The sequence below is a fragment of the Idiotropiscis lumnitzeri genome, unplaced genomic scaffold (genome assembly GCF_059441095.1).
Source record: "Idiotropiscis lumnitzeri isolate Australia: NSW breed Sydney's pygmy pipehorse unplaced genomic scaffold, RoL_Ilum_1.0 HiC_scaffold_42, whole genome shotgun sequence".
NCBI lineage: Eukaryota > Metazoa > Chordata > Actinopteri > Syngnathiformes > Syngnathidae > Idiotropiscis > Idiotropiscis lumnitzeri.
In genome coordinates, this window is record NW_028283580.1 from 1,639,412 (window position 1) to 1,656,041 (window position 16,630).

Here is a 16,630-nt window from a genome sequence, read left to right on the forward strand (position 1 = left end):
TTCATGAGATATTGCAACACTTAGAAAAAGTGTACAGCGCCAGCAGACAATGAATTTTCAGCACTAAAAAAACGAAACTTCATTAACAGCTAAACCAAACGTTTCCAATGTAAATTTCCACATTTATAGAGTGTAAAAAGGCATCCTGAAGCCTGGGAAGTCATTAATTTGATTGTCCAGTATTTCCCTTATGAGATAATGCCTCACATAGCAAATGTGTACAGTGCGAGCTGAAAATGCATTTTCAGCACTAAAAAACCAAACTTTTATAACAGCTAAACCAAACGTTTCCAATGTAAATTTCCACCTTTATATAGTGTAAAAAGACATCCTGAAGCCTGGGCAGTCATTAATTTGATTGTCCAGTATTTCCCTTATGAGATAATGCCTCACATAGCAAATGTGTACAGCGCGAGCTGAAAATGCATTTACAGCACTAAAAAAACAAACTTTAATAACAGCTAAACTAAACGTTTCCAATGTAAATTTCCACCTTTATATAGTGTAAAAAGACATCCTGAAGCCTGGGCAGTCATTAATTTGATTGTCCAATATTTCCCTTATGAGATAATGCCTCTCATAGCAAATGTGTACAGCGCGAGCTGAAAATGCATTTACTGCACTAAAAAACCAAACTTTTATAACAGCTAAACCAAACGTTTCCAATGTAAATTTCCACCTTTATATAGTGTAAAATGACATCCTGAAGCCTGGGCAGTCATTAATTTGATTGTCCAATATTTCCCTTATGAGATAATGCCTCTCATAGCAAATGTGTACAGCGCGAGCTGAAAATGTATTTACAGCACTAAAAAACAAACTTTTATAACAGCTAAACCAAACGTTTCCAATGTAAATTTCTACCTTTATATAGTGTAGAAAGGCATCCTGAAGCCTGGAAAGTCATAAATTTGATTGTCCAGTATTTCCTTCATGAGATATTGCAACACTTAGAAAAAGTGTACAGCGCCAGCAGACAATGAATTTTCAGCACTAAAAAAACGAAACTTCATTAACAGCTAAACTAAACGTTTCCAATGTATATTTCCACCTTTATATAGTGTAAAAAGACATCCTGAAGCCTGGGCAGTCATTAATTTGATTGTCCAGTATTTCCCTTATGAGATAATGCCTCACATAGCAAATGTGTACAGTGCGAGCTGAAAATGCATTTTAAGCACTAAAAAACCAAACTTTTATAACAGCTAAACCAAACGTTTCCAATGTAAATTTCCACCTTTATATAGTGTAGAAAGGCATCCTGAAGCCTGGAAAGTCATTAATTTGATTGTCCAGTATTTCCTTCATGAGATATTGCAACACTTAGAAAAAGTGTACAGCGCCAGCAGACAATGAATTTTCAGCACTAAAAAAACGAAACTTCATTAACAGCTAAACCAAACGTTTCCAATGTAAATTTCCACATTTATAGAGTGTAAAAAGGCATCCTGAAGCCTGGGAAGTCATTAATTTGATTGTCCAGTATTTCCCTTATGAGATAATGCCTCACATAGCAAATGTGTACAGTGCGAGCTGAAAATGCATTTTCAGCACTAAAAAACCAAACTTTATTAACAGCTAAACTAAACGTTTCCAATGTAAATTTCCACCTTTATATAGTGTAAAAAGACATCCTGAAGCCTGGGCAGTCATTAATTTGATTGTCCAATATTTCCCTTATGAGATAATGCCTCTCATAGCAAATGTGTACAGCGCGAGCTGAAAATGCATTTACTGCACTAAAAAACCAAACTTTTATAACAGCTAAACCAAACGTTTCCAATGTAAATTTCTACCTTTATATAGTGTAGAAAGGCATCCTGAAGCCTGGAAAGTCATTAATTTGATTGTCCAGTATTTCCTTCATGAGATATTGCAACACTTAGAAAAAGTGTACAGCGCCAGCAGACAATGAATTTTCAGCACTAAAAAAACGAAACTTCATTAACAGCTAAACTAAACGTTTCCAATGTATATTTCCACCTTTATATAGTGTAAAAAGACATCCTGAAGCCTGGGCAGTCATTAATTTGATTGTCCAATATTTCCCTTATGAGATAATGCCTCTCATAGTAAATGTGTACAGCGCGAGCTGAAAATGCATTTACAGCACTAAAAAACCAAACTTTTATAACAGCTAAACCAAACGTTTCCAATGTACATTTCCACCTTTATATAGTGTAGAAAGGCATCCTGAAGCCTGGAAAGTCATTAATTTGATTGTCCAGTATTTCCCTTATGAGATAATGCCTCACATAGCAAATGTGTACAGTGCGAGCTGAAAATGCATTTTCAGCACTAAAAAACCAAACTTTTATAACAGCTAAACCAAACGTTTCCAATGTAAATTTCCACCCTTATATAGTGTAAAAAGACATCCTGAAGCCTGGGCAGTCATTAATTTGATTGTCCAGTATTTCCTTCATGAGATATTGCAACACTTAGAAAAAGTGTACAGCGCCAGCAGACAATGAATTTTCAGCACTAAAAAAACGAAACTTCATTAACAGCTAAACTAAAAGTTTCCAATGTATATTTCCACCTTTATATAGTGTAGAAAGGCATCCTGAAGCCTGGGAAGTCATTAATTTGATTGTCCAGTATTTCCTTCATGAGATATTGCAACACTTAGAAAAAGTGTACAGCGCCAGCAGACAATGAATTTTCAGCACTAAAAAAACGAAACTTCATTAACAGCTAAACTAAAAGTTTCCAATGTAAATTTCCACCTTTATATAGTGTAAAAAGACATCCTGAAGCCTAGGCAGCCATTAATTTGATTGTCCAATATTTCCCTTATGAGATAATGCCTCTCATAGCAAATGTGTACAGCGCGAGCTGAAAATGCATTTACAGCACTAAAAAACCAAACTTTTATAACAGCTAAACCAAACGTTTCCAATGTAAATTTCCACCTTTATATAGTGTAAAAAGACATCCTGAGGCCTGGAAAGTCATTAATTTGATTGTCCAGTATTTCCTTCATGAGATATTGCAACACTTAGAAAAAGTGTACAGCGCCAGCAGACAATGAATTTTCAGCACTAAAAAAACGAAACTTCATTAACAGCTAAACCAAACGTTTCCAATGTAAATTTCCACCTTTATATAGAGTAAAAAGACATCCTGAAGCCTGGGCAGTCATTAATTTGATTGTCCAATATTTCCCTTATGAGATAATGCCTCTCATAGAAAATGTGTACAGCGCGAGCTGAAAATGCATTTACAGCACTAAAAAACCAAACTTTTATAACAGCTAAACCAAACGTTTCCAATGTAAATTTCCACCTTTATATAGTGTAAAAAGACATCCTGGAGCCTGGGCAGTCATTAATTTGATTGTCCAATATTTCCCTTATGAGATAATGCCTCTCATAGCAAATGTGTACAGCGCGAGCTGAAAATGCATTTACAGCACTAAAAAACCAAACTTTTATAACAGCTAAACCAAACGTTTCCAATCTAAATTTTCCACCTTTATATAGTGTAGAAAGGCATCCTGAAGCCTGGAAAGTCATTAATTTGATTGTCCAGTATTTCCTTCATGAGATATTGCAACACTTAGAAAAAGTGTACAGCGCCAGCAGACAATGAATTTTCAGCACTAAAAAAACGAAACTTCATTAACAGCTAAACCAAACGTTTCCAATGTAAATTTCCACATTTATAGAGTGTAAAAAGGCATCCTGAAGCCTGCGAAGTCATTAATTTGATTGTCCAGTATTTCCCTTATGAGATAATGCCTCACATAGCAAATGTGTACAGTGCGAGCTGAAAATGCATTTTCAGCACTAAAAAAACAAACTTTTATAACAGCTAAACCAAACGTTTCCAATGTAAATTTCCACCTTTATATAGTGTAAAAAGACATCCTGAAGCCTGGGCAGTCATTAATTTGATTGTCCAGTATTTCCCTTATGAGATAATGCCTCACATAGCAAATGTGTACAGCGCGAGCTGAAAATGCATTTACAGCACTAAAAAACCAAACTTTTATAACAGCTAAACCAAACGTTTCCAATGTAAATTTCCACCTTTATATAGTGTAAAAAGACATCCTGAAGCCTGGGCAGTCATTAATTTGATTGTCCAATATTTCCCTTATGAGATAATGCCTCTCATAGCAAATGTGTACAGCGCGAGCTGAAAATGCATTTACAGCACTAAAAAACCAAACTTTTATAACAGCTAAACCAAACGTTTCCAATGTAAATTTCCACCTTTATATAGTGTAGAAAGGCATCCTGAAGCCTGGAAAGTCATTAATTTGATTGTCCAGTATTTCCTTCATGAGATATTGCAACACTTAGAAAAAGTGTACAGCGCCAGCAGACAATGAATTTTCAGCACTAAAAAAAACGAAACTTCATTAACAGCTAAACTAAACGTTTCCAATGTAAATTTCCACCTTTATATAGTGTAAAAAGACATCCTGAAGCCTGGGCAGTCATTAATTTGATTGTCCAATATTTCCCTTATGAGATAATGCCTCTCATTGCAAATGTGTACAGCGCGAGCTGAAAATGCATTTACAGCACGAAAAAAACAAACTTTTATAACAGCTAAACCAAACGTTTCCAATGTAAATTTCCACCTTTATAGAGTGTAAAAAGGCATCCTGAAGCCTGGGAAGTCATTAATTTGATTGTCCAGTATTTCCCTTATGAGATAATGCCTCACATAGCAAATGTGTACAGTGCGAGCTGAAAATGCATTTTAAGCACTAAAAAACCAAACTTTTATAACAGCTAAACCAAACGTTTCCAATGTAAATTTCCACCTTTATATAGTGTAAAAAGACATCCTGAAGCCTGGGCAGTCATTAATTTGATTGTCCAATATTTCCCTTATGAGATAATGCCTCTCATAGCAAATGTGTACAGCGCGAGCTGAAAATGTATTTACAGCACTAAAAAAACAAACTTTTATAACAGCTAAACCAAACGTTTCCAATGTAAATTTCCACCTTTATATAGTGTAGAAAGGCATCCTGAAGCCTGGAAAGTCATAAATTTGATTGTCCAGTATTTCCTTCATGAGATATTGCAACACTTAGAAAAAGTGTACAGCGCCAGCAGACAATGAATTTTCAGCACTAAAAAAACGAAACTTCATTAACAGCTAAACTAAACGTTTCCAATGTATATTTCCACCTTTATATAGTGTAAAAAGACATCCTGAAGCCTGGGCAGTCATTAATTTGATTGTCCAGTATTTCCCTTATGAGATAATGCCTCTCATAGCAAATGTGTACAGTGCGAGCTGAAAAAATGCATTTACAGCACTAAAAAACCAAACTTTTATAACAGCTAAACCAAACGTTTCAAATGTAAATTTCCACCTTTATATAGTGTAGAAAGGCATCCTGAAGCCTGGAAAGTCATTAATTTGATTGTCCAGTATTTCCTTCATGAGATATTGCAACACTTAGAAAAAGTGTACAGCGCCAGCAGACAATGAATTTTCAGCACTAAAAAAACGAAACTTCATTAACAGCTAAACCAAACGTTTCCAATGTAAATTTCCACATTTATAGAGTGTAAAAAGGCATCCTGAAGCCTGGGAAGTCATTAATTTGATTGTCCAGTATTTCCCTTATGAGATAATGCCTCACATAGCAAATGTGTACAGTGCGAGCTGAAAATGCATTTTCAGCACTAAAAAACCAAACTTTTATAACAGCTAAACCAAACGTTTCCAATGTAAATTTCCACCTTTATATAGTGTAAAAAGACATCCTGAAGCCTGGGCAGTCATTAATTTGATTGTCCAGTATTTCCCTTATGAGATAATGCCTCACATAGCAAATGTGTACAGCGCGAGCTGAAAATGCATTTACAGCACTAAAAAAACAAACTTTAATAACAGCTAAACTAAACGTTTCCAATGTAAATTTCCACCTTTATATAGTGTAAAAAGACACCCTGAAGCCTGGGCAGTCATTAATTTGATTGTCCAATATTTCCCTTATGAGATAATGCCTCTCATAGCAAATGTGTACAGCGCGAGCTGAAAATGCATTTACTGCACTAAAAAACCAAACTTTTATAACAGCTAAACCAAACGTTTCCAATGTAAATTTCCACCTTTATATAGTGTAAAAAGGCATCCTGAAGCCTGGAAAGTCATAAATTTGATTGTCCAGTATTTCCTTCATGAGATATTGCAACACTTAGAAAAAGTGTACAGCGCCAGCAGACAATGAATTTTCAGCACTAAAAAAACGAAACTTCATTAACAGCTAAACTAAACGTTTCCAATGTATATTTCCACCTTTATATAGTGTAAAAAGACATCCTGAAGCCTGGGCAGTCATTAATTTGATTGTCCAGTATTTCCCTTATGAGATAATGCCTCACATAGCAAATGTGTACAGTGCGAGCTGAAAATGCATTTTAAGCACTAAAAAAACAAACTTTTATAACAGCTAAACCAAACGTTTCCAATGTAAATTTCCACCTTTATAGAGTGTAAAAAGGCATCCTGAAGCCTGGGAAGTCATTAATTTGATTGTCCAGTATTTCCCTTATGAGATAATGCCTCACATAGCAAATGTGTACAGTGCGAGCTAAAAATGCATTTTAAGCACTAAAAAACCAAACTTTTATAACAGCTAAACCAAACGTTTCCAATGTAAATTTCCACCTTTATATAGTGTAAAAAGACATCCTGAAGCCTGGGCAGTCATTAATTTGATTGTCCAATATTTCCCTTATGAGATAATGCCTCTCATAGCAAATGTGTACAGTGCGAGCTGAAAATGCATTTACAGCACTAAAAAACCAAACTTTTATAACAGCTAAACCAAACGTTTCAAATGTAAATTTCCACCTTTATATAGTGTAGAAAGGCATCCTGAAGCCTGGAAAGTCATTAATTTGATTGTCCAGTATTTCCTTCATGAGATATTGCAACACTTAGAAAAAGTGTACAGCGCCAGCAGACAATGAATTTTCAGCACTAAAAAAACGAAACTTCATTAACAGCTAAACCAAACGTTTCCAATGTAAATTTTCACCTTTATATAGTGTAGAAAGGCATCCTGAAGCCTGGAAAGTCATTAATTTGATTGTCCAGTATTTCCTTCATGAGATATTGCAACACTTAGAAAAAGTGTACAGCGCCAGCAGACAATGAATTTTCAGCACTAAAAAAACGAAACTTCATTAACAGCTAAACCAAACGTTTCCAATGTAAATTTCCACATTTATAGAGTGTAAAAAGGCATCCTGAAGCCTGGGAAGTCATTAATTTGATTGTCCAGTATTTCCCTTATGAGATAATGCCTCACATAGCAAATGTGTACAGTGCGAGCTGAAAATGCATTTTCAGCACTAAAAAACCAAACTTTTATAACAGCTAAACCAAACGTTTCCAATGTAAATTTCCACCTTTATATAGTGTAAAAAGACATCCTGAAGCCTGGGCAGTCATTAATTTGATTGTCCAGTATTTCCCTTATGAGATAATGCCTCACATAGCAAATGTGTACAGCGCGAGCTGAAAATGCATTTACAGCACTAAAAAACAAACTTTAATAACAGCTAAACTAAACGTTTCCAATGTAAATTTCCACCTTTATATAGTGTAAAAAGACATCCTGAAGCCTGGGCAGTCATTAATTTGATTGTCCAATATTTCCCTTATGAGATAATGCCTCTCATAGCAAATGTGTACAGCGCGAGCTGAAAATGCATTTACTGCACTAAAAAACCAAACTTTTATAACAGCTAAACCAAACGTTTCCAATGTAAATTTCTACCTTTATATAGTGTAGAAAGGCATCCTGAAGCCTGGAAAGTCATTAATTTGATTGTCCAGTATTTCCTTCATGAGATATTGCAACACTTAGAAAAAGTGTACAGCGCCAGCAGACAATGAATTTTCAGCACTAAAAAAACGAAACTTCATTAACAGCTAAACTAAACGTTTCCAATGTATATTTCCACCTTTATATAGTGTAAAAAGACATCCTGAAGCCTGGGCAGTCATTAATTTGATTGTCCAATATTTCCCTTATGAGATAATGCCTCTCATAGTAAATGTGTACAGCGCGAGCTGAAAATGCATTTACAGCACTAAAAAACCAAACTTTTATAACAGCTAAACCAAACGTTTCCAATGTAAATTTCCACCTTTATATAGTGTAAAAAGACATCCTGAAGCCTGGGCAGTCATTAATTTGATTGTCCAATATTTCCCTTATGAGATAATGCCTCTCATAGCAAATGTGTACAGCGCGAGCTGAAAATGCATTTACAGCACTAAAAAACCAAACTTTTATAACAGCTAAACCAAACGTTTCCAATGTAAATTTCCACCTTTATATAGTGTAGAAAGGCATCCTGAAGCCTGGAAAGTCATTAATTTGATTGTCCAGTATTTCCTTCATGAGATATTGCAACACTTAGAAAAAGTGTACAGCGCCAGCAGACAATGAATTTTCAGCACTAAAAAAAACGAAACTTCATTAACAGCTAAACTAAACGTTTCCAATGTAAATTTCCACCTTTATATAGTGTAAAAAGACATCCTGAAGCCTGGGCAGTCATTAATTTGATTGTCCAATATTTCCCTTATGAGATAATGCCTCTCATTGCAAATGTGTACAGCGCGAGCTGAAAATGCATTTACAGCACGAAAAAAACAAACTTTTATAACAGCTAAACCAAACGTTTCCAATGTAAATTTCCACCTTTATAGAGTGTAAAAAGGCATCCTGAAGCCTGGGAAGTCATTAATTTGATTGTCCAGTATTTCCCTTATGAGATAATGCCTCACATAGCAAATGTGTACAGTGCGAGCTGAAAATGCATTTTAAGCACTAAAAAACCAAACTTTTATAACAGCTAAACCAAACGTTTCCAATGTAAATTTCCACCTTTATATAGTGTAAAAAGACATCCTGAAGCCTGGGCAGTCATTAATTTGATTGTCCAATATTTCCCTTATGAGATAATGCCTCTCATAGCAAATGTGTACAGCGCGAGCTGAAAATGTATTTACAGCACTAAAAAAACAAACTTTTATAACAGCTAAACCAAACGTTTCCAATGTAAATTTCCACCTTTATATAGTGTAGAAAGGCATCCTGAAGCCTGGAAAGTCATAAATTTGATTGTCCAGTATTTCCTTCATGAGATATTGCAACACTTAGAAAAAGTGTACAGCGCCAGCAGACAATGAATTTTCAGCACTAAAAAAACGAAACTTCATTAACAGCTAAACTAAACGTTTCCAATGTATATTTCCACCTTTATATAGTGTAAAAAGACATCCTGAAGCCTGGGCAGTCATTAATTTGATTGTCCAGTATTTCCCTTATGAGATAATGCCTCACATAGCAAATGTGTACAGTGCGAGCTGAAAATGCATTTTAAGCACTAAAAAACCAAACTTTTATAACAGCTAAACCAAACGTTTCCAATGTAAATTTCCACCTTTATATAGTGTAAAAAGACATCCTGAAGCCTGGGCAGTCATTAATTTGATTTTCCAGTATTTCCTTCATGAGATATTGCAACACTTAGAAAAAGTGTACAGCGCCAGCAGACAATGAATTTTCAGCACTAAAAAAACGAAACTTCATTAACAGCTAAACCAAACGTTTCCAATGTAAATTTCCACATTTATAGAGTGTAAAAAGGCATCCTGAAGCCTGGGAAGTCATTAATTTGATTGTCCAGTATTTCCCTTATGAGATAATGCCTCACATAGCAAATGTGTACAGTGCGAGCTGAAAATGCATTTTCAGCACTAAAAAACCAAACTTTTATAACAGCTAAACCAAACGTTTCCAATGTAAATTTCCACCTTTATATAGTGTAAAAAGACATCCTGAAGCCTGGGCAGTCATTAATTTGATTGTCCAGTATTTCCCTTATGAGATAATGCCTCACATAGCAAATGTGTACAGCGCGAGCTGAAAATGCATTTACAGCACTAAAAAAACAAACTTTAATAACAGCTAAACTAAACGTTTCCAATGTAAATTTCCACCTTTATATAGTGTAAAAAGACATCCTGAAGCCTGGGCAGTCATTAATTTGATTGTCCAATATTTCCCTTATGAGATAATGCCTCTCATAGCAAATGTGTACAGCGCGAGCTGAAAATGCATTTACTGCACTAAAAAACCAAACTTTTATAACAGCTAAACCAAACGTTTCCAATGTAAATTTCTACCTTTATATAGTGTAGAAAGGCATCCTGAAGCCTGGAAAGTCATTAATTTGATTGTCCAGTATTTCCTTCATGAGATATTGCAACACTTAGAAAAAGTGTACAGCGCCAGCAGACAATGAATTTTCAGCACTAAAAAAACGAAACTTCATTAACAGCTAAACTAAACGTTTCCAATGTATATTTCCACCTTTATATAGTGTAAAAAGACATCCTGAAGCCTGGGCAGTCATTAATTTGATTGTCCAATATTTCCCTTATGAGATAATGCCTCTCATAGTAAATGTGTACAGCGCGAGCTGAAAATGCATTTACAGCACTAAAAAACCAAACTTTTATAACAGCTAAACCAAACGTTTCCAATGTAAATTTCCACCTTTATATAGTGTAAAAAGACATCCTGAAGCCTGGGCAGTCATTAATTTGATTGTCCAATATTTCCCTTATGAGATAATGCCTCTCATAGCAAATGTGTACAGCGCGAGCTGAAAATGCATTTACAGCACTAAAAAACCAAACTTTTATAACAGCTAAACCAAACGTTTCCAATGTAAATTTCCACCTTTATATAGTGTAGAAAGGCATCCTGAAGCCTGGAAAGTCATTAATTTGATTGTCCAGTATTTCCTTCATGAGATATTGCAACACTTAGAAAAAGTGTACAGCGCCAGCAGACAATGAATTTTCAGCACTAAAAAAAACGAAACTTCATTAACAGCTAAACTAAACGTTTCCAATGTAAATTTCCACCTTTATATAGTGTAAAAAGACATCCTGAAGCCTGGGCAGTCATTAATTTGATTGTCCAATATTTCCCTTATGAGATAATGCCTCTCATTGCAAATGTGTACAGCGCGAGCTGAAAATGCATTTACAGCACGAAAAAAACAAACTTTTATAACAGCTAAACCAAACGTTTCCAATGTAAATTTCCACCTTTATAGAGTGTAAAAAGGCATCCTGAAGCCTGGGAAGTCATTAATTTGATTGTCCAGTATTTCCCTTATGAGATAATGCCTCACATAGCAAATGTGTACAGTGCGAGCTGAAAGTGCATTTTAAGCACTAAAAAACCAAACTTTTATAACAGCTAAACCAAACGTTTCCAATGTAAATTTCCACCTTTATATAGTGTAAAAAGACATCCTGAAGCCTGGGCAGTCATTAATTTGATTGTCCAATATTTCCCTTATGAGATAATGCCTCTCATAGCAAATGTGTACAGCGCGAGCTGAAAATGTATTTACAGCACTAAAAAAACAAACTTTTATAACAGCTAAACCAAACGTTTCCAATGTAAATTTCCACCTTTATATAGTGTAGAAAGGCATCCTGAAGCCTGGAAAGTCATAAATTTGATTGTCCAGTATTTCCTTCATGAGATATTGCAACACTTAGAAAAAGTGTACAGCGCCAGCAGACAATGAATTTTCAGCACTAAAAAAACGAAACTTCATTAACAGCTAAACTAAACGTTTCCAATGTATATTTCCACCTTTATATAGTGTAAAAAGACATCCTGAAGCCTGGGCAGTCATTAATTTGATTGTCCAGTATTTCCCTTATGAGATAATGCCTCACATAGCAAATGTGTACAGTGCGAGCTGAAAATGCATTTTAAGCACTAAAAAAACAAACTTTTATAACAGCTAAACCAAACGTTTCCAATGTAAATTTCCACCTTTATATAGTGTAAAAAGACATCCTGAAGCCTGGGCAGTCATTAATTTGATTGTCCAATATTTCCCTTATGAGATAATGCCTCTCATAGCAAATGTGTACAGTGCGAGCTGAAAATGCATTTACAGCACTAAAAAACCAAACTTTTATAACAGCTAAACCAAACGTTTCAAATGTAAATTTCCACCTTTATATAGTGTAGAAAGGCATCCTGAAGCCTGGAAAGTCATTAATTTGATTGTCCAGTATTTCCTTCATGAGATATTGCAACACTTAGAAAAAGTGTACAGCGCCAGCAGACAATGAATTTTCAGCACTAAAAAAACGAAACTTCATTAACAGCTAAACCAAACGTTTCCAATGTAAATTTCCACATTTATAGAGTGTAAAAAGGCATCCTGAAGCCTGGGAAGTCATTAATTTGATTGTCCAGTATTTCCCTTATGAGATAATGCCTCACATAGCAAATGTGTACAGTGCGAGCTGAAAATGCATTTTCAGCACTAAAAAACCAAACTTTTATAACAGCTAAACCAAACGTTTCCAATGTAAATTTCCACCTTTATATAGTGTAAAAAGACATCCTGAAGCCTGGGCAGTCATTAATTTGATTGTCCAGTATTTCCCTTATGAGATAATGCCTCACATAGCAAATGTGTACAGCGCGAGCTGAAAATGCATTTACAGCACTAAAAAAACAAACTTTAATAACAGCTAAACTAAACGTTTCCAATGTAAATTTCCACCTTTATATAGTGTAAAAAGACATCCTGAAGCCTGGGCAGTCATTAATTTGATTGTCCAATATTTCCCTTATGAGATAATGCCTCTCATAGCAAATGTGTACAGCGCGAGCTGAAAATGCATTTACTGCACTAAAAAACCAAACTTTTATAACAGCTAAACCAAACGTTTCCAATGTAAATTTCCACCTTTATATAGTGTAAAAAGACATCCTGAAGCCTGGGCAGTCATTAATTTGATTGTCCAATATTTCCCTTATGAGATAATGCCTCTCATAGCAAATGTGTACAGCGCGAGCTGAAAATGTATTTACAGCACTAAAAAAACAAACTTTTATAACAGCTAAACCAAACGTTTCCAATGTAAATTTCCACCTTTATATAGTGTAGAAAGGCATCCTGAAGCCTGGAAAGTCATAAATTTGATTGTCCAGTATTTCCTTCATGAGATATTGCAACACTTAGAAAAAGTGTACAGCGCCAGCAGACAATGAATTTTCAGCACTAAAAAAACGAAACTTCATTAACAGCTAAACTAAACGTTTCCAATGTATATTTCCACCTTTATATAGTGTAAAAAGACATCCTGAAGCCTGGGCAGTCATTAATTTGATTGTCCAGTATTTCCCTTATGAGATAATGCCTCACATAGCAAATGTGTACAGTGCGAGCTGAAAATGCATTTTAAGCACTAAAAAACCAAACTTTTATAACAGCTAAACCAAACGTTTCCAATGTAAATTTTCACCTTTATATAGTGTAGAAAGGCATCCTGAAGCCTGGAAAGTCATTAATTTGATTGTCCAGTATTTCCTTCATGAGATATTGCAACACTTAGAAAAAGTGTACAGCGCCAGCAGACAATGAATTTTCAGCACTAAAAAAACGAAACTTCATTAACAGCTAAACCAAACGTTTCCAATGTAAATTTCCACATTTATAGAGTGTAAAAAGGCATCCTGAAGCCTGGGAAGTCATTAATTTGATTGTCCAGTATTTCCCTTATGAGATAATGCCTCACATAGCAAATGTGTACAGTGCGAGCTGAAAATGCATTTTCAGCACTAAAAAACCAAACTTTTATAACAGCTAAACCAAACGTTTCCAATGTAAATTTCCACCTTTATATAGTGTAAAAAGACATCCTGAAGCCTGGGCAGTCATTAATTTGATTGTCCAGTATTTCCCTTATGAGATAATGCCTCACATAGCAAATGTGTACAGCGCGAGCTGAAAATGCATTTACAGCACTAAAAAAACAAACTTTAATAACAGCTAAACTAAACGTTTCCAATGTAAATTTCCACCTTTATATAGTGTAAAAAGACATCCTGAAGCCTGGGCAGTCATTAATTTGATTGTCCAATATTTCCCTTATGAGATAATGCCTCTCATAGCAAATGTGTACAGCGCGAGCTGAAAATGCATTTACTGCACTAAAAAACCAAACTTTTATAACAGCTAAACCAAACGTTTCCAATGTAAATTTCTACCTTTATATAGTGTAGAAAGGCATCCTGAAGCCTGGAAAGTCATTAATTTGATTGTCCAGTATTTCCTACATGAGATATTGCAAAACTTAGAAAAAGTGTACAGCGCCAGCAGACAATGAATTTTCAGCAATAAAAAAACGAAACTTCATTAACAGCTAAACCAAACGTTTCCAATGTAAATTTCCACCTTTATATAGTGTAAAAAGACATCCTGAAGCCTGGGCAGTCATTAATTTGATTGTCCAATATTTCCCTTATGAGATAATGCCTCTCATTGCAAATGTGTACAGCGCGAGCTGAAAATGCATTTACAGCACGAAAAAAACAAACTTTTATAACAGCTAAACCAAACGTTTCCAATGTAAATTTCCACCTTTATAGAGTGTAAAAAGGCATCCTGAAGCCTGGGAAGTCATTAATTTGATTGTCCAGTATTTCCTTCATGAGATATTGCAACACTTAGAAAAAGTGTACAGCGCCAGCAGACAATGAATTTTCAGCACTAAAAAAACGAAACTTCATTAACAGCTAAACTAAACGTTTCCAATGTATATTTCCACCTTTATATAGTGTAAAAAGACATCCTGAAGCCTGGGCAGTCATTCATTTGATTGTCCAATATTTCCCTTATGAGATAATGCCTCTCATAGTAAATGTGTACAGCGCGAGCTGAAAATGCATTTACAGCACTAAAAAACCAAACTTTTATAACAGCTAAACCAAACGTTTCCAATGTACATTTCCACCTTTATATAGTGTAGAAAGGCATCCTGAAGCCTGGAAAGTCATTAATTTGATTGTCCAGTATTTCCCTTATGAGATAATGCCTCACATAGCAAATGTGTACAGTGCGAGCTGAAATGCATTTTCAGCACTAAAAAACCAAACTTTTATAACAGCTAAACCAAACGTTTCCAATGTAAATTTCCACCTTTATAAAGTGTAGAAAGGCATCCTGAAGCCTGGAAAGTCATTAATTTGATTGTCCAGTATTTCCTACATGAGATATTGCAAAACTTAGAAAAAGTGTACAGCGCCAGCAGACAATGAATTTTCAGCAATAAAAAAACGAAACTTCATTAACAGCTAAACCAAACGTTTCCAATGTAAATTTCCACCTTTATATAGTGTAAAAAGACATCCTGAAGCCTGGGCAGTCATTAATTTGATTGTCCAATATTTCCCTTATGAGATAATGCCTCTCATTGCAAATGTGTACAGCGTGAGCTGAAAATGCATTTACAGCACGAAAAAAACAAACTTTTATAACAGCTAAACCAAACGTTTCCAATGTAAATTTCCACCTTTATAGAGTGTAAAAAGGCATCCTGAAGCCTGGGAAGTCATTAATTTGATTGTCCAGTATTTCCCTTATGAGATAATGCCTCACATAGCAAATGTGTACAGTGCGAGCTGAAAATGCATTTTAAGCACTAAAAAACCAAACTTTTATAACAGCTAAACCAAACGTTTCCAATGTAAATTTCCACCTTTATATAGTGTAAAAAGACATCCTGAAGCCTGGGCAGTCATTAATTTGATTGTCCAATATTTCCCTTATGAGATAATGCCTCTCATAGCAAATGTGTACAGCGCGAGCTGAAAATGTATTTACAGCACTAAAAAAACAAACTTTTATAACAGCTAAACCAAACGTTTCCAATGTAAATTTCCACCTTTATATAGTGTAGAAAGGCATCCTGAAGCCTGGAAAGTCATAAATTTGATTGTCCAGTATTTCCTTCATGAGATATTGCAACACTTAGAAAAAGTGTACAGCGCCAGCAGACAATGAATTTTCAGCACTAAAAAAACGAAACTTCATTAACAGCTAAACTAAACGTTTCCAATGTATATTTCCACCTTTATATAGTGTAAAAAGACATCCTGAAGCCTGGGCAGTCATTAATTTGATTGTCCAGTATTTCCCTTATAAGATAATGCCTCACATAGCAAATGTGTACAGTGCGAGCTGAAAATGCATTTTAAGCACTAAAAAACCAAACTTTTATAACAGCTAAACCAAACGTTTCCAATGTAAATTTCCACCTTTATATAGTGTAAAAAGACATCCTGAAGCCTGGGCAGTCATTAATTTGATTGTCCAATATTTCCCTTATGAGATAATGCCTCTCATAGCAAATGTGTACAGTGCGAGCTGAAAATGTATTTACAGCACTAAAAAAACAAACTTTTATAACAGCTAAACCAAACGTTTCAAATGTAAATTTCCACCTTTATATAGTGTAGAAAGGCATCCTGAAGCCTGGAAAGTCATAAATTTGATTGTCCAGTATTTCCTTCATGAGATATTGCAACACTTAGAAAAAGTGTACAGCGCCAGCAGACAATGAATTTTCAGCACTAAAAAAACGAAACTTCATTAACAGCTAAACTAAACGTTTCCAATGTATATTTCCACCTTTATATAGTGTAAAAAGACATCCTGAAGCCTGGGCAGTCATTAATTTGATTGTCCAGTATTTCCCTTATAAGATAATGCCTCACATAGCAAATGTGTACAGTGCGAGC